Here is a 25117-nt window from a genome sequence, read left to right on the forward strand (position 1 = left end):
CGTGTTTCTCCAGACAGTTTTACTTTCAGTAAAGTTCAGTGAAGTCTCTTCACAGTTGCCAGTGAAGAGTTTATCTGTCATACACAAGTGAAGGAAAGGTGTGTTTGAAGGAAAGGTGTGTTTGCAGGAAAGTCAGTGGGTTTCCACGTGTGAGTACAATGGTCCCACACATCCACACATGGCAGGTGATGTTATTCTCTCCTTGGGGAATGGCTCCAAATGGTACGTGTATTAAGATGCTGGCTGGCTGCTGACTTCCCGTTACTGCTTCCCCTGCCCCTCAGTGGGATGGCTGGTCAGCTTGCCCATGCCTGTCCCACCATGGCTTGTCCACCTGGACAGCAGTGTTTATATTCCCACAATGTATGTGCCTTATTTTGCATTGACCCTGTGAAAGAGAGGGACCAGGATGTGTTGCCAAATTTTCCTGATGAGGCTGTACTTGCCATTGAGCTAATAGCACATACCACTGTTAATAGTATCTGAAACATCTTGTAAACCTCTGGTATTCATGTGTTATTGTCCTTGGATTGGTGGAATGTCTCCTATGGAACAGTTACTCTTGTCAGTCCTGCAGCTGTGTAAGATAAAAAAGTGTTGCTTTTTTTTTTAATTTTAATTTTTTTTTATAAAGCTTGTAATCCTTAAAAAAAAAGAGAATGTGTAAATACATTTATGTACGGTAGGAATAGTGTTCAGTTGTAACAGACCTTAGTGGTCTTCATTTGATAAACCTGCAGTTATGATCTGATGTTTCTCAAGCCTTAGGTTGATCTGAAGGGTCTGTAGCACTGTGTACATATGAACTGTACTTCTGCTTTCAGAACCACTTAGCTTTTTTGTAACAAAGAAAAAAAATGTTTCTTACAATGTCAATAAAAACAAAAGCCTTTGTACTTAAGTTCTTAGCTTTCAGATTCTAAAGTATCTCCTTCAGGGGAGGGAGTTATTTTTTCATACATCTGAAAAGCCTGGTTGCAATCAGTGTATCACTTCCACTCAGAACTGCTTTCCTCTTTCTGCTTCCCAGCCTGTTGCTTCACTCCATTCACAGTTTAAATACAGATGGTAAAACAAAACAGGGTGTTTACCTTCTTGCTGAAGAAAGATGGCTGATGAGTGTTGGGTAGAAAAATAAATGAAAATGCAGTGTCACACAGATGAAGTGTTTGAAGGGAGGAGAGAGACTGATCTAGTTAACTTTGCTGCAGGAGCAGTCAGTTCAGAGGCCAAAGCCAAGCTGTGCTCAACTCTGAGTTGTCCTATGGGGGCTGTGTTTCCATCCCTTGCTTGCCAAGGGTGTCTCACAATGGCTTGCCCACCCATGAAGAAGCAAGGGAGGGAGGGAGGGAGAGAAGTTCTCCTGGCTGGGTTAATCTGTAGATGTCCACTTAGGTGGGTTACAGTGTGATCTGCAAAGACACAGTTATCTTCAAGGCTGGACATATTTAATGAATGGTCCTGTTGAGTACAGTTGTTATGGATGATGTCAGGTTAGTGGTGGCAAACAGTATAGAAAATGTTGTAGAGCTGCTTGGTCTTAAGGTGTCTGATCTGTTCTCATTTCAAAGCCTTTTGTTTCCATTGCTGGTACCTTGGCACCTGGTACCTGGTACCAGAGCACTTTGTTAGCTCTCAGTGCTCAGCTTCTGCTTTAGTCCTTCCTCAGCCAAAATAGGTGAGCCATTTCCCATGTGGTGGGAGATAAATTTGCATTGTTATTTGCTCATTTTAACTTCTATTTTTGTGTGTGTGTGTGTGTCCTGTTTTGTTGTGTTTTGTTGTTCACCATTACTAAGTTTTTGTCGTTTGGCACAGGCCTTAAGGTTTGGGAGGGATAAAGGGTGGAATGGAGAGCTAGAGCCTAAAACATGCCCAGCTGAGAGGCCAGAGAGGCGGGAGAGCCCTGGGAGTGGTGTGGCAGGGGTGAAGGAGACCCTGCAGTTTGAAAGGAAGGTTGATGGTGGCCATGGTGCCTTAGCTTATATGCTGCAATCCAAAATTCTCCCAGAGACTGGCAGTGCTTCAGCATCAGCTCACTTTGCGGGATGGGTGTGTGTGACAGTGGCTTCCTCACAACTTGGACCGATAGAAGGTCAGCAGCAGGGATAGAACAAGCTTCAGACAAAGACATGATGGACAGGAGAGAAACAAGCAGGCCTGTGGGGACTGGGGAGTCAGTAGCAGGATCCATGCTGACAACAGATGATGGCTGTCAGGGGCTTAGAACCAATAGAGGCATTTCTGAGCCTTACCAGCTGCCTGCAGGTAGTGGGAGGTGAGGAACTCCCACTTCTTACATGCCAATGCAGTAAAGTCCTGTACACACACGTATGGAAGAGCATTGTGCTAAACAATGTCATCAGCATTGCACGCCGGCTGCCATAAGGGAGCCCACACACCTGGACTGACAGCCCCTCTCTGCTCTGTGCACGAAACTTGCACCACTACCTCTACCTTTAACCAACCCCTGCATGCTTATCTTCCAGGTGGATCTCCTCCACCAGCTGGATCTACTTCAGGATGAATGTCAAGAGGGCAGGAGATGCCAAGGGGCCCCCTGTCCTGTTCAGCATGTTGGTTATTTGCTGTGTGCTGCCATGCAGTGCAAGGTCAGGCATCAAGGTTATAGTATTTCCAGAGCTGAACTGTGAAGGGCTGGGGCTCCAGGTCATATTCCTGGTCCTCCAGCCTAACCTGGGATTGGGCTGATGAAAAGCTGCATGTTCAAAGCTGGAGCCAGAGACAGGAGGACCCATGTTGCCATGTGGTAAAGCTCAATATAATGCCAAGTTCTCAGGAAAACAAAAAATAGTAGGGCAGTCATGGTTTGTACCATCCAAAATCAGCAGATGCTGTTGACCTTTAATCTGTGCTTTAGTGCCAAGGCTGTAAATTAATCAATTTAATTCATTAAATTAGTTTCTTACTTAGAAGGGCATGTACCCAAGAGAGAACTGCAGTTTGCAAAGCCTGAAAAAAAATATGACAGAGATATACAGCATCAATCAGCAAGGGAGAAGAAAACTCCCCACAGCCCCTCAGTACTCTAAACAGGTGGCATGACATTACTACATTCAAATCCAAAGATGGGCAACCCAAAAATCACCAATAATGTTAAGACCTGGCTTGCCATGGTCAGGGATAAAGCAGGGCAAGAGCAGACAGTGTGGGCCCACAGTGCTGATGGAGTTACTGGGCTGGCTGGGTGTATGCGATGCCACTGTAGGGCAACCCTGTATAATATTTTTCCTTTCCCAGCTTTTGTGGGCTTGACTGTGTAATCTTCAAACTGCTTTTTCAAAGAGAGGGTAATGGGAAAGAGACTATTTGTTCTCTTCAGGCTGAAACACAAGTTATTTGTGTTAGGAACGCGGCTTTGTTACATGATTAGTGCAATGGGAGCCCCTAGGCACCACTTCCCAGTACAAACAACTAGTATTAATAACTCATGTTAAAATTGCTTGCTATTTAATAACCTGGGCCTCTTTCCACCCCAAGAAGCACATAACTGTTTTGTGTTCCCACCATCTCTGCCTGTCTTCCCTCACTAGCTTTGGACTTTCCCTGCTCATTTCCCAGGGAAAAAAGGAGCAGGTTTGGGCAAGGAAGAAGGAAGAACTGACAGTGTTTAACAGGAATCTCCGCAGCCCATGTCTGTGTACCTCCTTGCCTGACCCCCCCGCCATCTTGGGGTACTGCTCCTGCATCTGATGTGAGGCTGCTCATTGCTGCCATGCCTTGCAATCTTGGTCCCTTGTTTTCCCCATGTTCTGGGGACAGACTGACCTATTTCATGCCTTGCCAAGGAAGCAGCCTCCCTCCCTCCGAGCTGCCCCAGCTGGCTGAGACGTGATAGACCAACAACACTGTTACTCATGGGTGGGAGGCCCATATGAGTCATGCTTCCCTTCACCCCACATGCGGTGTGGCTGTGGCAGGAGAGCGGGGAGCAGAGAGCGGGACTGCCTCCTGCGCATGGCCACGCACGGCGGCCGCACAGTTGGGCCCAGGCGGGAGCAAGAGGCAGTGGGTAAATCAGATGGTAGTGAGCCATAAACAGGATCATTTCCCATCAGCTGGCTGAGTTGCTCCAGCCTTTGCCCGCAGCACTAGGATGGCTGTCAGGTCTGCAAGACAGTCTCCAAGCCACCCTGCTCTTCAGAAAAACATTACTAATGTTCCCACAACCAAAGCAAGAGAGAAGAGACAAATAACTTGGACGGCAGCATGAAACAGTGGCACAAATCTGGAAGACAGAGGAGGAGAGAGGAAAAAAACAAGAGGGTGGAAAGCTCTATAATGACTGAAAGAGCCCCAGATGGATACAAACCGAGAAAAGGCCAGAGACAGAAAGCACTAATTAGCTGAGCTGAATGACCCCACTCCTGCTGTACCTGAGCATCCTCTGCTGTCCTCAGAGCCTCGATGCTGCCAGCCCTGAGAGAAGAGGAGTGGGAGCAGGGAGCTGCTCAGACCTGGATGAACAGAAGCAATTAAGTTCCTATAGCAACGCTTAGTGAAAATTCCCAAAGCAGAGGCACCTATAGAGCTGGGTAGAAAAAGGGTTCTGGCTCCAGGCAGCATTCCCTGAGGGAGAACCATGAAAAATATGTGCTTTCCCATCCTGAGCATGGATCCTGCTGCACCTTTGCTCCTTGAAGATTTCCTGTTTCAATTATATGAGCAGCCAGCCCTCCCAAGACATAGGAAAAGTTCACTTTGCCTATTTTGCATTGAGGCAGTTTTGTCTTGAAGTCCTACAGCACATTCCACAGTGCCAAGGAATTGTGGCAATGTTTTCAATGCCAATTTTTTTTATCTGGAAGGCTTTTGCTGGGAAAGAGCAGATATATCTCATCCCTGTCATTGCTGACCACCTCAGCCTCCAGTCAGCTGTTTTCAGTAAACTCCTTCAACTTTGTCTGTGGGACCCCATGGCATGGCATTGCTTAAATATGGCTTTTCGGATGGAGCTTCAAAGAAGAAAAAATGGTCTGCATCATCCTGCTTCAGAAGCTGAACTTGAGCTCTCAACAGAAGTTTACAGATGTACAAGAGGGCTAAAAATCCCAAAGTCATACTTTTTGTGAAAGCAGTCATCAGGCACTGAATCCTCAGAGCTGTGTAGTTCAGTGGCAAAGGCCCCAGTGCCCATGGTTACCCCCAGAGGCTCAGGGCTGGTGCAGCAGAAGCGAAGGACTGCAGGGCTGCCATAAGTGGCAAAGTGTGCTGCAGCACATGTGGGCACTGGGCTTTGCTCCCTTCCAGCAACAGTAAATCAAACTGCCCTTTGCAGCCATCCAGGGAGGCGCAGCATGTCCCCCAGGGCTGCTGTCTCATCTTCACATCACCTTTGGGGTAGGCAAGATTCTGTGGCTGATCCAGCTGGCAAGAGCTCTCCTTTGGACACCATTAGTAGGACACACCATGCCTTGCTTGTTTTTCTGTTGTAGGGAATTAAAGGAATTCATGTCACTTTGAAGTTTGCAGTGCAGTGTCCCAGTCCAGGCCCACCATGTGGCCTCACTGCAGGCTGGCACAGTGTGAGCAAGCCCAGTGGCACAGCTCCTACACCTGCCCTGTGTCCAGTCCTTCCCTTGCCTTGGATGCCTCTCCTTGCCTTTTCCTCCTCTTCTCAAGGCTGGGCTGTAGCACAGGGGAAAACCAAAAATGCTGCATGCTATTTTTTGCTCTCGTTGGCTGGTCTCTTGGAGATTGCTGCTGTTTTCTCCCAATTACAGAAAATGTTTGAAGCTGTGTACAGGCTTAGCCACACAGTCAGGGAGGCAGCAATGCCTTTCTTAGCTCTGTGGAGTGCAGTCTTGAACCACTGTAGCACTTCTTGCTTACCCTTGTACCCTGAGACATCTTAGATTTCAGTCTTAGGTTTCAATTGCTCTTCACCTGAGCTCTGCTTGGCATGGGCAGCTGGAAACTGCCAGGTTTCAGTTTAGCTGGAGCATTAGCAGAGAAAAGGAAAACTGGAGCATCAGCCAGCAAAATGTAATAGGGAATCCTCTTGCCCCCATCTCTGCTGATGCTAAAACCAGGGCCTGGCTTTCCTGTTTGAAACAGGACTGGGGGCTGCAGTTGCCTGCTGCAGGGTCAGCTCTGTCTTTAGCAGCTCCCATATTTTCAGGGGCTTGTGTGCCAAGCTTTGCTTAGAAGCTCTGGTGCAAAGAGCCCCATTCAGCAGAAAGCCCAGGAGAATACAAATTCCCCTTGGACTTTTTATTGTGGAGGAGGAGCTGGTCAAAACCAAAATCAACAGTGCTGAAGCAAATAGTGTAGGCTTTGATCTACCCAGTTAAATATGAGCCCTGGTGAACTGGATCCTCCTCTCTTTGTGCATGTTCTCAAACAGTATTTTCCTAAAAGAGAACAAGCTGCAGACTGTCAGGCTTTCTCCTCTTCTATCCTACACCAGATGATGAGTTTTATGACAATGTTGTCCGAACTTAAGTCATCCCATGCTTGGCTAGCCTTGTGCTAAACTTAAAAATGGAGAGCCTCGAAACCCCAAATGTTCCCAGTGTGCCCTAGACAGTGGCATTGCTTAGATTTGCTGGTGCCACTGTGTTTGCTGAGCATAAGTATTTGGTCAGTCTTTGAGCTGATATGTAGTGGTCCACTGCAATGAAAACATCAGATTTAGAGGAAGAAGAACAAAGGAAACAGACAGAATTTTGTAATTTTAGAGACATCACTCAGCAAAAATGGTGCCAGGTCAGTTTCAAACTGGGGTGTCTTTGAAAACTGTAGCCACATATGACCATCTCAGGGCTGGCTCCAGGGCCAGCTCTTCCTCCTCTGCCCAGGAACGAGTGGGGCTGGATGCCTGGTTTGCGCTGCAGTACTGCTCACTGTGCTGTCACATCTTGCTCAGTCTCACACACCTCCTTGGCTCCATCACACTTTGGCTTTCTAGATTCTAACAATCCTCTTCCAGTCTTTGGTGCTCACCTCCAAGGACTCAACAGCAACCCTGTCTGCCCTGGATGTGCATTTTTCCGCTCGGGCACAGCTCTCAGTGCTGAAAGCAGCGGGGCAAGAACCATCTTTGCGCCTGAGGTCCCAAGGTTTTGCATCAGCAGTCCAGTGCCGCCACGCTGTGAGAATCATGGCTCACGATGCTAACCTGCTCTGTAGCCAGCCTGCGGTGCCAGCCTGGCTGCAGAGACATCCCACTGTGAGCATGCTGCTCCCATCCATGGGCTCCGCTGGGACCACTGTCCCCCCTGTGAAGGGAGATCCTTAATTGACTGACTGAGGCTGTAATTCAGGGTAGCGATGAGCTTCTTGCCTCCATCCTGGACTGGCTTCTGATCTGCAGGCAAGACATAGAGCCATCACCTGTTAAGGCTTCAGCTGCATGTTCCTAGGACTGAGACCTCTCCACCCTCCACCAGCACTTTCCTGCCTTCGTTTTTAAATAGTCAAACACCAGGCAGAGTAAATTCCACTGGAGCATGGAAAAAGGTGGTGCATAAGTCTGTCTGGGGAACATGTGTGTCATTTTTCCCTGTCATCACCCTTCCTCCCTGGAAGCATCCAAACACGTGAATGAAGCATCCCAATCAAACCCCCTGCCGCCTTTCAGTAGCAGGAACATCAGTGACTCTACCACCAAGATGAATTTGGCAGCCACGTAGCAGATTTTTGCATATGCTCTAAACAGCATTTGGATGGCAAGTAAGGACAAACACAGCTTTGCCCTTGAAAGCAAACTACCTAAGCTGGCTGCTGCCACAGGTAATTAATAGTAACTACTTTATATAAAGCAGCAGGAGGAGCAGTCCATTTTCCACTGCTCCTGAACTGGCCCGGTGGTGGCACTGGCATTGGGACAGAGGGCTCACGGCTGGAAGACCAGCACTGCTCACAGCACTGCCCACAGCAGAATTCACAGCCTCTTGCTGAGCTGCACAGTGCTGCCCTCAAAGACAAACCACCAGCCGTGGCCAGCTCAGCTTGGGAAGGCTGATGGGCTGGCAGCCCAAAGCAGTGTGGAGTTTTCCATGGTCAGTTATTGTGTTGGCATGGCCAGAAGCTGCTATTATTAGATGGCATATGAATCACCCGCACGACTGGAATTAGCAGCCTCAGCCTGAGCTGAGCTGGACACTTATTGGAAAAGCCCTATTTAAGCCCAGCCAAGAGACAAAAAGTGGTCAGGGCTCTGAGAAATGGCTTTCCCAATGTGCACTTCAGCCCTGGCTGCTGCCTCTTCCAGCTGAGAGGAAAGCACCAGCTCTGGGGATTTCCCATGATCCTAATGGTGTGACAGAGGAAAGGAAAGATCAGGAAAACTACCTCCCTGTTCAAGCATTACCAACCCCATGCAAAATATATCAAGAAAAGAAGAAACTTTGGGGATATAATCTTAAATCATGGTCTGATGGGGTTGGTTAAAAGGTCATAGCCTGACAAAGAGTACAGGTGAAGGGCTTACAAAGCTGCCATGCCCCTGCCTCGGCCTGGTCTGCTGCAAAGCAACAGTGCGCAACACAAGCAGCTGCTTAGCAGGGTAACACGGCTCTGTGGCTGTAGGGCCCAAACTGGCAGATTACTGAGAACTCAATGGGTGCAAAGCAAAAGAGAGAAAGAGGGAGATGGAAACACATTTGCTTTTATGATTGGGAAAACACTGAAGCCCTTTGATTCCTGTTTTGACTCATTTAACCCTGGAACTGCAATAAGACAGCCCAGTAAGTAATACAACTTGTAGAAACTGCAGCTGCTAAAGTTTTCCTTCAGTCTTGTCACCAGTCATTTTGCCTATGTTGTTCCTAATTTACTCTTTTGCAAATGAGATAAAGTCCATGTTCTCTTGCATGGTTGTGAATCAAATGCATCGGCAATAAAGTTCAATCATCAGAGCTGTGCTGTGATATTTGCTTCACCCTGAGCTTTTCCTACCAAAATTAAAATTACACACTATGTTTTCTTTTCACAGGACATGAAAGAGAATTTCATATGCATTGCAAAGTCACACCAAGCACATTGTGAAGAGTAGCAGAGTACACACCATTTCTTATAGCCTAAGAAAGGAGCTTTTATTTAATAATGAGCTATTACAGCACAGTACAAAGATTTGCTTTGTTCAGTGACTAGAAATTGTTTGCAGAATTTTCCAGCCACCGGGAGTTGACAGTTCACTTAAGAAATCAATTCTTAAAGCTAGAGTGCCTATATGCCTGTTTGGCTCTTGGAGCACTGCAAGCCCAGAGCTGCATGGGGTCCAGTCCAGCTCTCTTTTTCCATGGACTGAAACAGTGAAACATTTTTGGATATATTTCTTGGTGGAGGAGGCAAATCCATGGTTTCAGCTGTTTCTCCCTCATCACCTTCAGGAAAGATTAAAGCTTCTTATCCATACTGCTGAAAGCAAGGGATGAGAAGAAGAAAATTGTAGGAGCTTCAGTTGAGGCAAATAGATTGCAAGGGTGCCGCAGAGGGCTCAGCTGTGTGGGGTGGATTCTTAGCCCTCTGAAGCAAAAAATAAAGATATGCGTATCCTAGTAGAGATGATAGATAGAAAATATGGTGCACAAGGACTGGGGTGATACACTGCACTGAGGAAAGGTTTCCATCTGAGCAGAGCTAGGCACTGCCAGGAAAGAACTGGGATCTTCACCTCTTGCAATCTCTTCCTCTACTTCTATTAATAGGCATTAGTACCAATGCAACCTTGGTGTGCAGGCACACAGAATCCCTGGGAAATCCATTCCGTGCATTAGCATCTCTGGTGAGGGAGGTGATCTGGGACAGTTTGTTTCAATCCCACAGAGCAGGTCAGGTCTCTTGGCTCAAACACACAAATCACACAGCCAGTATGTTAATGAATGAGAAGCAAAGATGGCTCTTTGTCCCAGAGAGGGATTGTGGTCAGTGGGAGGGAACAGGAACCGGCATTCACCCCGGGCCATACTGGCAGCCACTCCACCACGGGGGTAATGCAATTACCAGGCTATTTTCTCATCATGCATCTTTAACCATTTTATTTATCCCCAGTGATCTTCTTGTAGAAGGGTGAAGGAGGAGGAGCAGAAATATGCTTGGCCCTTTAACTCCAAGTGAGGGTATTTAATGAACATACCTCTCCTTATTTACCAGCCAGCTTTCCCAGAAATATCAGAGCACAGAGCAAGAAGCTGACTTGATACTAAATCCTTTGGCAGGTTTAAAGGCACCAGAATCACAGTTCTGCCTGTCAGCTAAAGAAAGGCAATCTCTGAAAAGTCCCAGCACAAATTGTCCATGAACATCTTGCTGAGACTGAGGAGCTGAAGTCCTGAGCTCAGGAGAGGTACTAAATTCTCTAATATCAGCTTCCGAAGACTTCCTCTCTTTAGGTCTTTCCAAAGCATATCATGTGCAGGTGCAAATATATACATATACACACATGTTCATTTGTTTGTCTATTTTTAAGCAAATTAACTCACTTTTCTGATTTTTTTTCTGGGACGGAAATTAAAATCCTCTAGAGCACCAGCCCCCCTCTGTCAGCCAACAACCTACAGCAGGGAGTTGGAAACTTGGCATTTGGCCCATGCATGAGCTGCAGGTTAGCACTGAGCAGAACCAGTTACAGTAGATCTGAAAAGCCTCATGTCTCTTCTGCACTATGCTTTAATCTGCCAGGTGCTGCCATAATTCTTGCACGTTACCTCTGGTGAATGAAAAAAATAGTGCTAGTAAATAGGCTTGTTGCATATTGGGATGCAGCGGCAAGAAACTTCACAAATGCTTTGCCCCATGACATCACTTAAGCTTTTGTTTGTCTTTCAGTGGTGAGAAAAGAGTGGGAGGGGAAATTGACTTGAAGCAGCTCTGTCTAACTATTTATTTACCTTGTGTGTATGCCTCACATTCTTATTCATAGGTTACAACCATGGACGCACATAAGGCCTTGAGTGTCCTCAGCACAAAATCCTCAAGAGAGGAGCTGGTTCATGGCATGCACAAAAGCATTACTATTTCATCACTTTTCTCATCAGATAACAACATAACTTCATTGCTACTTCTGGCAACCTCTGCACTTCCTTTCCCTATGTGTCCCTGAAGCACATGTTGCATGGGAAATGCTCCTCTGTTTTGACACACAGCTCAGCTTGAAACCAGCCGTCTGGGAAAAGAACACGGCAGAGCTGAGCCACCACCCCCCGATGCTCCACAGGGATCTGAAGATGGGCCTGCTGAACTGAAGTCTGGAAAGGAGAAGTGGGAAGGAAAGAGGGGCTGGGAGGGGGGAAGTAACTGGTCACACACCAAGTTGCAGTGGTGTCAGGAGTGCAGTAACTTTTGCCTGCAAACAGAAAAGCAGAGGTACCTGATCTGGTTCTAAACAAACATAGTCTTGGCACTAGGGTGACATCTCACGGTGACTTTTATAGCCATTTTTCTTAGGCCATTTCCTCTCCAGCACTGCACTCCTTGCATCCTCTCCCACAGTGAAATAAGCTGCGGGTGAGACAATTTACCCCACTCTGCTGTGGTTACTCAGCATCTGCTGGCAATGCCCTCATTACAGCTTGGCCCTTTGGTCCCAGATCAAATCATTTGGTTTGGACACCAGATAAAGGATGAGCTTTGTCCACAGACCTACACTTGGCCCCTTCATTGCAGCTCCTTTTAAAAGCAAAGAAGAAAAATGGGCATGATTCGCCTGACCAGTTCTAGACACTGAAATGAGGAGAGGTGACTCATTGCTATGCCTATGCTTCCCCATATTCTCCTCCATAAAGGGAGCCTAATGTAACTAGCTCAGATGGAGGCCTCTATGTTTAGTCAGATTAATCCCACCTAAAGTGACTGCAGCTGCTGGAGGAATGTGAGCTTTCCCATAATCGCTTCCCTTCCTTCCCCATAGTTTTGGGGCAGAGAGAATTATATTAGCTGATGAGTCCTTGAAGGATTCCTTGACATTTATGCAAAATCTGCTCAGAAGAATGTGTGTCTTCTAGGATCGAGCTTGAACACAGTTCTGTGGAGGTTCCAGGCACCAGGGCATTCAGAGGGCAATGCAACACTGGACACGCACTCTACTAGCAGGCAGCCTTAAAATGGAAAAAGCAAAAAATTAACAGAAGGAGCATCCAAGACATCTCTTGGGTTTGGACAGCTACTAAGTTGGCCACATCCCAAGAGAAATAACTTCTGCTTTGTCCTCTGGCTCCTTACCTCTGCCTTCCTCTTTTCCTTCTGCTTTCTTCAGTCATCTCCCTCCTGAATAGAAACTTCTGGGAGGCTTATTTCCTTGCACCTGTTTCTGCTGTGATGTAATTGTGGTAATAACCACTGTTGGGCATATTTCTTGGGGTTTTTTTTGGTGCATTTTATTGTATTATGGTTATATTTAGACATAGGCTCAGATCAGAGCTGTGTGAAAGGCACATTCCCATGGTTTGGAAAGATCTGAAGCAAGAGTCAGATGCCTTCATCTCAGCTGGTCTTCCTCTTCCTAAAGTGCAGATCCAAAACCTAAGGTCAAGCTGGAGAAGTTCAAACACAAGTATAAGTGCAACTGTGCACTGTAGGTGAGGCCAGTCTGTCGTTGTGATGGGATCAAGCAATCTGCAAAGATTTAAATTCTGCCTTAGCATGTGCTTTCTGCACTCCTTGATGGAAAGAAAGTAATTAAGGAAGGCTGGGAAAGCCAACTGGTGACTTGCCTTCCAGAAGCAGCAAATGAGACAACAGAGAGATCAAAAAATAATGTCAATAATAATAATGGTGATGATGATGATAATGAAGATAATGGAGTAACGAAGTAATATAGGACTCCAGTCCCTAGGTGGCCTTAGGATCTCTCTCCATGTATTTTAAGATCTCATGACCTTTATTTGCAGAGGAAACTGTGTATTTGGACCTGTTCTTTGATATGACCTGGTGCTTTCTACAAAATCATGTTTTGACTCCCAGCTCTCACAGTTCAAATTGAGCCTGTTGTGAGCAACTGGCACGAGCTCCTGTGCTGCTCAGGGTAGTCAGCAGCACCAGCAGTGAGCCTGAAGGCTTCAGACAGATCAAGACACCACATTTCTCTGAAAGCAAAGCTGCTTGGTGCCACATATGAAGACTAGAAAAGACCAAAGGGGGAACTGGCTCATGCAATGTTACCAAGTGATTTTGGCAGGTTATTCTGAGGCAGGGCAATGCTCAGAAAATCCTCACAGAAGTGGCAGCCACAGGCAGGGCTATAGGCAGGTCCCAATGGGAGAGAGATGTACTGCATCATCTCACAGCTCCAAAGCATTTGCCCCATCTATGTCCAGTGCTTCCAGAGATACCCAACAACACACTACCTGTGGCCCAAACCCTTAAAGCTGAAGGTTGGGCACCATCACTGTCTCAGTGCAGAGCTGCATCAATAAACAAATTGAGGGAAATGTAGATTTTTTTTTCACCACCCTGAGAGAAAGGAACTGGAATAAGAACCAAGAGATGATCATTCTAATCAAATTTTACACACTCATGCTGGAGAGTTTCTGAGTTTCTGTCCTGCAGTGAACTCAGACATGTCTGTAAAGGCAATCTCCTTTACAGGTGATTTTACCATCTATAAAGGCAACCTCCTGAGGTGATTTTACTATCTCCTGCCTGTCCAGCAGTACCCACCATTAGGAAGGAGGATTTTACATCAAAGCTGAATTAGATTTGCTTCAGTGGCCCCTCACTGCACTGCTGATTCAGCATTACAAAGACATAACAAACCTTGACATAGAAAAGTTGACTGGATGTCACATTTTAACCCTTATAGAGGCTTTTATATTCCCAGACACTTTTCACAGCATTCTGGTGACCATGCAGGAATTCCCAGCCACCATATCAGTGGTCCTCCACAGAGTTTCCTCTTTCTCACTGAGGTCTGGATATGGTGAGACCACCACCTGGTGCTGCTGCCCAGGGATGCTCCTGACAATGCTTCTGCCGTCCCCAAGTCCTATTATTTGCTTCTACCTTCCCAGAGTCAGCTGAGCTCTCTTAGCCCCACTGAACCAGCAGCTATTGTGGAGGCAGTTACCACAATGACCCCATAATCCTGTTTTCCAAGGCAGAGTCTCCTGTCCTGTAGGTACAGCTTGAACTCTTTTTTCCCAGATGTATTACTTTTCATTTAGCTAAATTAAAACACATTTTCTTGGACTGTGATCATTCAGCCAGCAATTCTGATCCCTCTGTAACTGTAAACTATTCTTGCCATTATTTACTGGGCTGCAGGTGGACAGACTGAAACACGAGCTCTGCACAGGCTGCCCCCATTCAGCTTAGCTGGCTGTTGATGCTGTACAATAGTGACAATTATTTTGGTGTCTGGGGAGAAGACTATTTCACGACTGACTCTTTCAGCTGAAATATTCAGGTCCTCTGAGATTTGGGAGCGCATTTGGGATTGCTGAAGGAGTAGCATCTTTTTCTCCACAGCCTGTCTCAACATTGAATGATAACCTCTCACTGACTCCTCCTCTTCATTTCTTTTGTATATGGAAAATCACAGATAAGAAAGAGAGAGAGAAGGAAAACAGAAAAATTCATTAATTTATGCTCTGTGTCATGCAATGACAGAGCCACTGAACTGACATCAACCCCTTTCCTGTCCACCCCACCACAGCTGAATCCCACCCCAAGTCATGTAATGTGGCCAAATAAAGAAACTGAGGCACAGGAAAGATGAAAAATCAAATTGTCACCCTCCATGCTAATGCACACAAACTGCTGCAATGAGGTTTCCTTTACAGTAGAACAGCTCTTGGTACAATGTAGGAAAGTAGAGGTTTGGAAGATCTCTCCATAGCAATTCTAATGCTCTAAAGAAATTACAGAGAAATTACATACATTTATTGGATAATTATTTTTTTAATACTCTCTATGTCCACAGCATATCTGAGAACAGGATAAGTATTCTTTCCATGCAACTCCAGAAAGGTCAGTAAACTTATCCTAGTCATGAGTTTAATGACATTTGGGTCAGAAATACCATTTGCATTTCTGCAAAACCATTATTGCTAACAGCTCTGGGACAGTGTGTGGGCACACCAGCTCCTTCACCATCCCAGTGCTGTGTAGCCTGAACATCAGACATCTGAAGAGATGACATGGCCTTTCAGCTCTTCTCCTGGGCTATGGCATAGAGGAGCCATACAGATCAGGACAATCAAACAATACTAAGCAATCCACGAGAGGTCATCTGTTCCTGTAGGATGAGCCACCAGGTCAGGGAACCTGCCCTCTGTTTGTGAAAGAACGTTAAGCAATTTCCCAGGAAATTCACTCTCCTATTAGGACATCTAAAACACAGTGTTAGTAGGAAACACACAGCCTTACAGAGCAGCCTTCAAACAGCCCACTCTGCATTTGCTCAGCCACAGAGATGCAGCCCAGCCGTGGCATGTGGCTCACCACCTAGGCTCTTATCCCTCCATTTACTGAATCAGAGGCTGGTGTCGTCACAGAACATGCTGCAGAGGCCACCAGGCCACACACACATACCTTTCTTGTGCACTTTGCCTAAATCCCACTGATCAATGACTTCCTGCATGGTCACTGGAATGCTGTGGGAAGAGGCACATAAAATTCCCTGCTCTCATTTAGCCCTCCTGTCAAAGCTAGAGAAGTCCTGGCCCAGCTTCAGCTACAAAAACATATGAAATATATCAGCTGAGGCTGAATAGAACAGAAACTGATGGCCAGTCTGGATATTGCTGCTGTTTCACTGGGAAGGTTTACTTCTGAAGCCAGTGCGGATGATTCATCCAAGAGCCCAGGTGCTCAGGCCCTCGCCAGGTACTATGGTAAAGGGCCAGAGCCAGGTTTAAGGGAAATTGCTATAAACCCACTACCTATAGGCTTTACTTATCAGTGGTTAAAGCACCACCAGGAACAATGAGAAGCACAATTCATTTTGTAGCATTGGTACTTTTGTCTTCTTTTCATGGCTCCATCTTGGGCACTTGTGATGAAGTAATCAGAGAATTGCAGGAAGAGGGAAGCCCTGTCTTGGCAAATGACTTCCAGATTTTGATATCTGGCTTGATTTTAAAAAAGAATGGAAAACAAAAACATTCCCATGCTTCTAATGGGAGCCTGATTAAAAACAACAACAACAATGGACACAAAACACATTACTTACAAAAAAATTCAGTCCTCACTTGAAACATACAATTTGGAGAGATGGCTGAAACTGGATGGTGAGACTTTCACAGATGCAGCCTCCACAAGAGACATACGGTTTCTTGTTCCTTATTCTAGACAGTTTTTAAGTTGGGTTTTCCTATTCACATCAAGCACTCTTTGCATGGAAACAACTACAGGGAACTGCTAACTAGTAAAAGAAAAGAACAACAGTAATTTCTGTTGTGACTTTAAAGTAAAAATATTGAGAGAAATGCCCATGTAGGTCTAAAAATCAGTAAAATACTTGATTATGCTATTCTTAAACAAAGTACGTATTTGTTTTTTTCACTTAAAAGCTTATGCAATTAAGTCATAGTTTTATTTGACTAACAATAATTGCTAAAAGATAAATGCCAGACAAACTCTTATTCTCAGCTGTATTAATTTTGTTGTATAAATCTCAAATTGGGCATAACAAAAATGAACCAAGCTGATCTGATAATTAACTCAAAGAATGAACAATGTCTTTCAAATGTCTACATATAAATTCTGAAAGTTGGTACAGCTGGTAAGGGAAAATGAGATAAAAAATGACATTAGGTGGGCTGAAAAGCCTCCAACACCAGGATGTTGTAATCTCATCAGGAATGGAAGAAGCAATAAGACAAATATGTTCTAGGTGCCACCACCCTCTAGGGACTCAGACCAAAAAATCTTGAACTTGGGTGACTGCATAGAAGAAACCCAAGAAGTAATAATGGGTGCTCTCAGGATCATTTGGCCAAGGAAAATGAAAAGTTGATTTACTCCTTCAACAGTTGTTTCTTTTATGCAGGAAAGGAAAAAAAAATAAGTTGGTTGTTACAGGTGATTTGAGTTTGAAATATTTTTGAGGTTACATTGATACCACTGAGAAACAGTCTAGAGTTTCTAAAACTAGCAGATAATACTTACACAATAATTACATACAGAAGATGACTTTACTATGGACCTCATTAGGATGGAAGTCACTGGTTGTATCAGGACCATTAATTGTGATGTGATTACAGTCTCTGTGGGCAAAGAGAAATTTCCAAGTAGTGATTAATATACTCAACTGTTGTATCAAAAAGATTTCCCAAAGCTCCTGTAAACTGCATTCAAAATAAGTTAGGATGAAAAATCTAAATAGAAAAAAAATATGAATGAAAATTGTGCAGGCACAATAAAAATTAAAAGAGAAATAATTAATCTGCCTCCCTCCACAATCAAGCTTAAGCTAAAAACTCATTCAAATTCATTAGCAAGTGGAAACTACTAACTATATCTCTAACAAAAAAGGAGTAAAAAGTAAAGAATATTGATGACATTGTGAAATACAGAAAGGGAAGCTGTGGGCCTTGATGGAAATGGTGCCTCAATATTCAGGCTTTCTATATTTAGGTAGAAAAAAAGGTTAAAAATATATTAAGAACCAAAATAATCCTAGTAAAACTGGTAAAGTTGATGCAGAAAAAGCTGAAATGGTTACCTATTACTTCAGTACTGGAAATGAGCAGCAAGGAAATTATTTTATCTGCAAAGGCAAATTATCTACCAGTCCATTAAGAAATAAACAACTATTAAAATTCAGCAGCATCTTCTTCTGCCTGAGACCTGTGCCACAGAGGTCTTGAGAGGCATCCTGTGGAATGCTCTGCTTCAGAAACACCACATAATACCCTGTTGGGCTGTAGGTAAGTGGAAAGGTCAATATGCCTCTCCTCTGGGCTTGGAGTGGGAGGTGGAATGGAGGAGAAGGTGGGGGCAGAGGACAAACAGGGCACTGCAGCCTTGCTGTCTGGCTCTGGAGCACAGGCTGTGGCTGCAAGTCACAACTGCCAAAGGAATGTTAAAACCTGCCAAAAGCCAAACAATAAATGGCAAAACTGCATCTAAGTGAGACTCTTTGGGAGGGGGGTTTATTTATGCAATCACAAAGAAGATTCAGAGGCATCTCAATTTCTGCATGAAGGACAGAAACAGTCCCCACTAAATCTTCCTCCATCAAGCAGAGAAAGCCATCACAACAGTTCAAGCAGGACAACTCTAACCTGATCAAATGGGAGAGCTGACACCAAGTGTCAAGAATAGGGGCGAATTAATTACTTAAAGATGTTGTGGATGGCTCTGTTTCTTGATGTTTCATTGGCTTCAGCAAGGAGAGATTTCACACCACCAGCTGCAGTCAGCTAAGTTACTCAGCCAGTCTCTCTAGCCTCTCCCTGGCCCATGGGCTTCAGAGGATGATTCAGTGTGCCTAAATTCAGCATCTGCTTTGAAATGCATTCTGAAGGAAAACACCTCACCCCTCCCCCACTTCCTACTCCTTGATTATCAAAGGGTCTTAGGGAGACCAGGTTTGTGCCAGGTAAGCAATTGGGTAGCACCAAACTTCTTTCAGCTTTTGAGGAAATCCTCTACAGAAAAATCAGTGCAACAGGCTCCTCTTAAAGATCAGAATTCAGGCACTGGTGATAATGATGCATGTGGCTGTTTCTGAAGATCCAGCAAATTACCTATAAAATTTAGACCCTGACTAAAACACTTGCCCCAAACAGATCACAGCCTGCCTTCCCCACACTCCCCACCGCGCCCCCACCACCACCACCACCACTTGACTCTGTAAAGTATTTGTTCAGTATTGCAGAGTAGCAACTAACTGGCTTTCACAGGCTATTTCCAGTTCACAAATGGCTCATATCACAGAGAAAGTGAAAAGCCATAAAATAATCAGGACCTTCAGTAAACAGTCAAACCCACTCTTGGAAAAACTGAGGCAGGAAGAACTTTAGCAACAAAAATCTTGAGTTAGACAGAACCAGGTCTAATTGCATTCTTTATATCCAAGTGATATAACCCAACTTGGCAGGAAGGCTAGACTACATGATCTCCAGAGGTCCCTTCCAACCCCCAAAAATTCTGTGATTCTGTGAGAAAAATCTGGACCGTCAATTTGTCTGTGTTTTGCTTTCCTTTCAGGAGAGACATAAAGACACTTTGTTTTCCTCTCTTATTTGCTCTCTATGAGTAGTGGTCATTTTTCTCCATCCCTGCAAACATCTATTTCTTCCTTTACAGCAGTTTTGCCAGATGCCTTTTAATTTATTACCTCTGTCACCTGCTAAAGTGCTGTTTATCAGCTGACATCTTCAAAACTGCATGGTAGGGGGTGGGCTGTCATTCATCACTGAATCTGGTAAAGAAGTCCACAACTGTGCAGCTTTCCAGCTACCAGCTGCCCAGGTAAAACCTTAAAACCTCAGTGGAGCCACATGCAGCATGAGCCACACTAAGGAGATTGTGGGGGCAGTGTGGGCTGTGAGTCTCTGCAGCTCACAGTGCATGGAAGTGAACCCAGATACACTTGTAGATGGTACCTAATGAACACTGCACGTCTCAGGCAGAATGTGCCCATTTTACATGTGATGCTTGGAAAGGTGGCCTGCACTCTTACTTTTCCTCCAGTCTACACTCACTGCTTGCAAATCTCTTTTCCTTGAGGCGCAGTTTAGTGGTATGAAGCTAGTCAGGGCTAAGGGCTCCGTCTCCATGCTAAAAATCTCAGTGATTTCACTTCTATCCATGTCTAAACTGATGTAGTTAAGTTAAACCACTGAAACTCCAGTGGGAACACTTTGGCTGATGTTTGGTTAGAACATCCAGATTCTCAGCTGATTAAAGCTACACTACATTAAGCATAGTGCAAAACTGTGCTAAGAGAATGCACTTGGAGATTGCTCTTCTTCAACTAAAGTGGTTTACTAGAGTAGAGTTGTTCATTCATGGGAAAAAATTCTATATATTCCTAAGTATATTCACAGTGGAGAGCTGCAAAAACATTTTGTCAGTCATTCTTAGTCTCTCATTAAGGGCTGCACATTGATTATTTATTTATTTCTAATTTAGCAACAGCAGTAGCACAAATTGCCTTCTTGACCCGAGGTAGTTGCCAAATGTTCAGTTCAGAACCAATTTCAGTGCTACTGTAATCCCCTGAACTGGAGAGCTGGAGCAGAAGTAAAGCTGAGCCAACCTGAAACTGTAGCTGGACAAATGGCGCCAATCTAATTAAGTTATGAAAAACTGTCCCTCTGGAGATGACTCTCCTGCAGCTCACAAGCAAAAGGTAGAGAACATGTGAATCTGGCCACAAGCCCCAACTGTTGACAACCCAACTTACAAAGCATCTGTACACATGCCCTTTGGGAAGAAAGATAAGTGCTACTCTGGGGAACCACATATTTGTTTAACTCTTTGTTCTGTACTTGTCCAGGCCAGGAGAAAATGTTTCATATTATGCTGAATACCATCTCAGATTCTGGCAGGATTAGTTGTCAATATTATTACAGCCTCTTCAGTTACAGTGCTTCAGCAATAAAGTAGTTAGACTGGCTTTGAAATACAGAAATTCAGGCAATACAATCACACTATGAAAGAGTGCTCATTAGCCTTTGGCTGACCTTGAAAAATTGCATTTGTCTCCAATTCATCCACAAATTGCCTTTAAGGAGACCTCCTTATTTCTATCAAGTCACAAAGTTCGACTGTGTGACTCATATTTTTTAGCCACTCTCTCACGATCAGAAAGCATGCTTGCCTTTTAACACGCAGCCACAATTGCTACAAGGAGGATACATAAAAATGCTCCGACAGTCTTTTAATAGGGACATGTTCTTATTTGTTTGGGATTTTTTTTTCCAACCTCAAAAGTTTCATAATGAAACAGTTGGTCTTGTAAAAAAATGTCACTCATCAACTCAAATTTTATGTCTAGCTCACTGTAAGGACTTTCAGATTGTGACTGGGCATGGTCCTAGCTGACGAAGCTGAATTAAGTGTAATCAGATATGTCTGGGGACATGAGGAGGCTCTCAGAGAGATGTGTTCTCTTGTTTGAGACAAATAGCATTGCCACAAAATCTGACTGTTGCTGGACATAGGTCACTAAATATGTTGAACCATTAGGTTGACCCATATCCTGAATCTATGCCTCTGCTAACAGCAGCCCTTGCAGCTTAATGAGAAATTCTCCAGGAAAACACTTGGACAAAGGAGGGGGGAGCTGTGCTCAAGGTGCACCTTGCCCCAACAGAACAGGTTTGGATGCCTCCACAGCGTTTTCAGCAGAACTTGGCACTGGCATGCAACACCTGACATAATTACCTGCCTGCAGCAAGGCTGGAGACAAATCTGCTCAGCCATTCTTCTGCTCCTGTTGCACAGCAGATGATGGACCAAAACAATGCCAGAGGTGGGGAAAAGCACTTGAAGGAACTGCAGCTTGGATGTCACAATTCACCCGAGGAACTGGAGCCTGTCTGAGGAGCTGGATCAGAGCATGGTTACAGGCTGATGGGCTACGCCTGTAATGCCATGGCCACGCTGCTCTCGGACAGCATCCTTGCTGAGCAGAGCCTCTGTACCTCGGCATCCCTCTGCTCAGCTCTCCGCACGGGAGCATCGCTGTCAGCATTGCCGCAGGAGGGGTCCCTCTTCCTTGCACCCGGGCGATGTAGCAGCGTGTGTGGCGGATGACACAGCCGCACAGGTCTAATTCCACCCAAAAGAGGGCAGTAGTGCTTACAGACACACAGTCAAAGCAGTAGTTTACACTGGCTGCTCGACTTTCCCAACCAAGCTGACAGAAACTCCCCATTTCTTGGCACAGGCAGAGCAGTCCACAGAGCTCTGTCTTTCACACACTTAGCCTCTGCTCTCATTTCCTCCCTTTGACTCATTAGTTGTTTTACCAATTCTCTGGAAATACAATGAAAAAAAAAATCACATGGATTCATCCATGCCAGTGCTGAGTACCAGGTGCCTCTGTGTTACCCCCATCTATCAGTTATTCAGCTGCCAGCCAGTACATGCCTTCTGCAGACGCAGCTTCTCAGACAAACTGTGGCTTGGGTGTAGTCAGGAATGGAAAATTGAATACACCACAGTTTATAGCAATCAAGCAATGTTCAGAAGCTTGATGTCACAGGAAACCACTGATATTGTGAATAATTCAGAGCAATTAAAAAAATTCCTGACATAACCAGCGGTTTTCTCCCATTGTAGCTGCTATGTTTTCAAGTAGCCTGTTTGTCCAGTGCTTTCACTCTCACCTTTGACAGGTGTAGTTTACAAAACAATATAATTAAACCCGAGCACCTGCCATTAACTTTTATACTTACCACTCTCATCACTCAGCCACAGGGCTGTATAGGTTTCCACGGTCTTAAGCGAATGCAGGTAACAGACTTGAAATGGGAAGAGACACTTGCTTTGTTTCCCAGCATCAGAGGGTTTCTCAACCTGGCAACCTCTGTTGTGTTGAGGTTGTTCAGTTAATGCTGTTTTCTCGGCTTCAATGCTAAAAACACCAGACATACTAGCAGCAGCCAAGGTATTAACAACAAAAACAGCAGCAAAGACAATAGCTACACAAGTATAGCTCAAGAGCTTAGCTTAGTTTAATGGTACAGGATCTGCACAGCCTCTGGGAGCTGGACCCAGTGCAAAAACCACATCCAACTTTCCCTCCTCTATTGCTCCTGACAGTTGGGAATGACCCTGCTTCACATCAGCACAGCCCTTTACTCCCGGGTGAAATGAAACACAGCCCCAGCATGCTGTGGTGAACACAGGCCTGGAGGTGTGATTTCTTACACAAAATATGTTTGGATAGAATGTGGTGCAGTAGCTGCAATGTAGTTGCTTTACACAGCTGGGCTGATAGCATTGCACAGCAGTCCTGATGCTGATGTACCTCCACATGACACTGTGTCCCCTCACCAGGGCTCCAAACAAGCCAATGAGTCTGCCACTGCCTGCTGTGACAGGTCACTGTGCAGGGTCTCTGTGCTGAGAAGAAAATTCTCCTTCAGGTTAAATCCTAAGACTGTCTTTCCTGGGCATGAGAAGCCTGGTAAGAGGATGGAGCAAGCTGGAATGTAGGAGGATGGGTTACACCTGAGCAGCTTCATGTCTAGTGAGACAGCCCTTTCAGAAGAGGTAGGAATGTCACCCCTTCACTCATAACTGTCACATGGTGTCCTTTAAGACTGTATCTTCCACTGACAGAAACCAATAGAGCGGGGTCAGGTCCTTAAATCACAGATGTCTCTGCTCAGAAATTATCTGATTGTGCCACATGTCCCAGATCTAGCTGCCTTAGCATGGGCATGAAGCACTTCTGGGACACTTGATAGGACCTCAGGCTTCAGGGACTGGGACATGCCAGTGGGCATTTAGGTGACTAGGGCATTTAAACTGGGTCTGTATTCTTGCATTTGAACTAGACTCTCCTCTAAGTAAAGAGAAAACCTATGAGTTTTCCTGGACATAACCTCCTTTCCTGAGGCTGCTGGGACATACAATCCTCTAAGTAAAACTCAAAAAGCTTACTATGTCTCTTCAAGGAGAAAACCCTACTCGCACTGTCAGAGCAAGACCTACCACTCTTAGTGGTGCATAGTGCGGACAGCTGAGCAATTTCAACTGCCTACTAATCCATGGGAAAAGATTAGTGTGGTTCTTGAAAGAAGAATCAGGTTATTAGTACTGCACCTGAGACAAGAAGAGCTGGTTCCCAATGGCTCTGTAGTACTCCCAGATTTAGAGCTGGTGCTGGAGCCAGCAACTGACACAAGTATTGCATGATGTTGATCTGCTCTCCAGTGCCTGTACTAGTTGTTGACATTTACCAGATATCTGCAGACAGAACTTCAGCTTGCTCTGCAGCTTTAAAAGTGGCACAGGTAAAAACCTGTGTTTGCTTTTGTTTCTCATTTTAAGCATGAATGTTTAGATGTGCGTACTTTCCACTTCACTGCAGAGGTGACCGAATCAGGACAAGGACCCTCATAGGCAGTATGATGCAATATGGAATATCTGTGCCTTTTTCTCCAGAGACAGAGACAAAAATTATTGCTATTGAGTGTTAGGAGAAGATGAGCAATGTCAGTATTACTGCACTTGAAAAAATGCAAATATGAAATTCTTTCCCGGTGAATAGTGATAGTACCATGCTATGCAGAAATGCAGAGAATTAGGCAGTGTCATCCCATGTGATTTGTACATACTTAAGAGGGAATTAAATCCTTGTGAACCTATCCAGTTTAACAGATGTTGAGGCCTGATTTGGCTTGTTGATGTGCCAGTTTTACATGGAGGCAACTCCACTGAGACCTGTGGAGTAATTAAACACTGACAGAAGAAAGCTGCAAGACTCAGATCCTGCCACCCTACTTGCCATGCCAAGAAACAGCAGGCATTTCCCAAACACTTCATCCATTGAGCAATAGCAGCAGCACTAGCAAGGTCTTCCATGATTGGCTTTGCCCATCGCCTTACCCTGGAGTCCATGGGGGACCGTCTCAGGGAGTAAGAGGTCAGTAGTTTATCTAGACCTGTTCTGGTTTGGACCTCCTTGCAGTATTACAAGGAGACCAACATCTGCCTTCTGCCATTTGCACATCATCCCAGCTCGAAGGCTTTGTAAGGGTCCTTTGCTGTACCATTTGGTGCCCAGATTTCTCTTGTCTCTTAAATTACTGTCATATACTGCAACCACTTTAATGCTAGAGCTAATGCAGCACCTTCTCTGCTGAAAGGCTGTGTTTCCGGTATTTTAATTGCAATTTATCTCATCGTAATCATTATCACCCCAGTGAGCGATTGCCTTTTCACCAGTAGTGGGCCATATGTTCTGGTTTACAGCAATGTTACACCCCTGACCTTCCTCCTCATTTTCGCTGTCAAGAGAAAACTCAAAATCAAAGCAATATTCTTTACATAAGCCCTTCTGTATGTGCAGGGACAGGAGACATGAGGGCTACGAGCATCCCTCCTGTGTGTGTGCAAGAATTGCTGCTGCACCAGGCATGAGAAATCAGGTGTTTTCTGGGTGCAAACCACATTCAATGTCAAGAGCAGCCTATGAGCAAATGGAAGTCTGAGCATCTACTTTGTGCCCCATGCATAGAGGAAG

General features: G+C 45.0%; 1 long non-coding RNA gene across 1 annotated transcript; it reads right to left on the reverse strand.

Annotated features, from left to right (window-relative positions):
* Positions 1–11992: 11992 nt before the first annotated feature.
* Positions 11993–21366, reverse strand: LOC128796920 (uncharacterized). Its single transcript, XR_008433931.1, has 4 exons — positions 21304–21366; positions 17074–17171; positions 12187–12497; positions 11993–12062 (listed from the first exon to the last, which is right to left on the reverse strand). It is a non-coding gene; the product is annotated as an uncharacterized LOC128796920 (long non-coding RNA).
* Positions 21367–25117: the final 3751 nt, after the last annotated feature.

The sequence above is a fragment of the Vidua chalybeata genome, chromosome 1 (assembly GCF_026979565.1).
Source record: "Vidua chalybeata isolate OUT-0048 chromosome 1, bVidCha1 merged haplotype, whole genome shotgun sequence".
Taxonomy (NCBI): domain Eukaryota; kingdom Metazoa; phylum Chordata; class Aves; order Passeriformes; family Viduidae; genus Vidua; species Vidua chalybeata.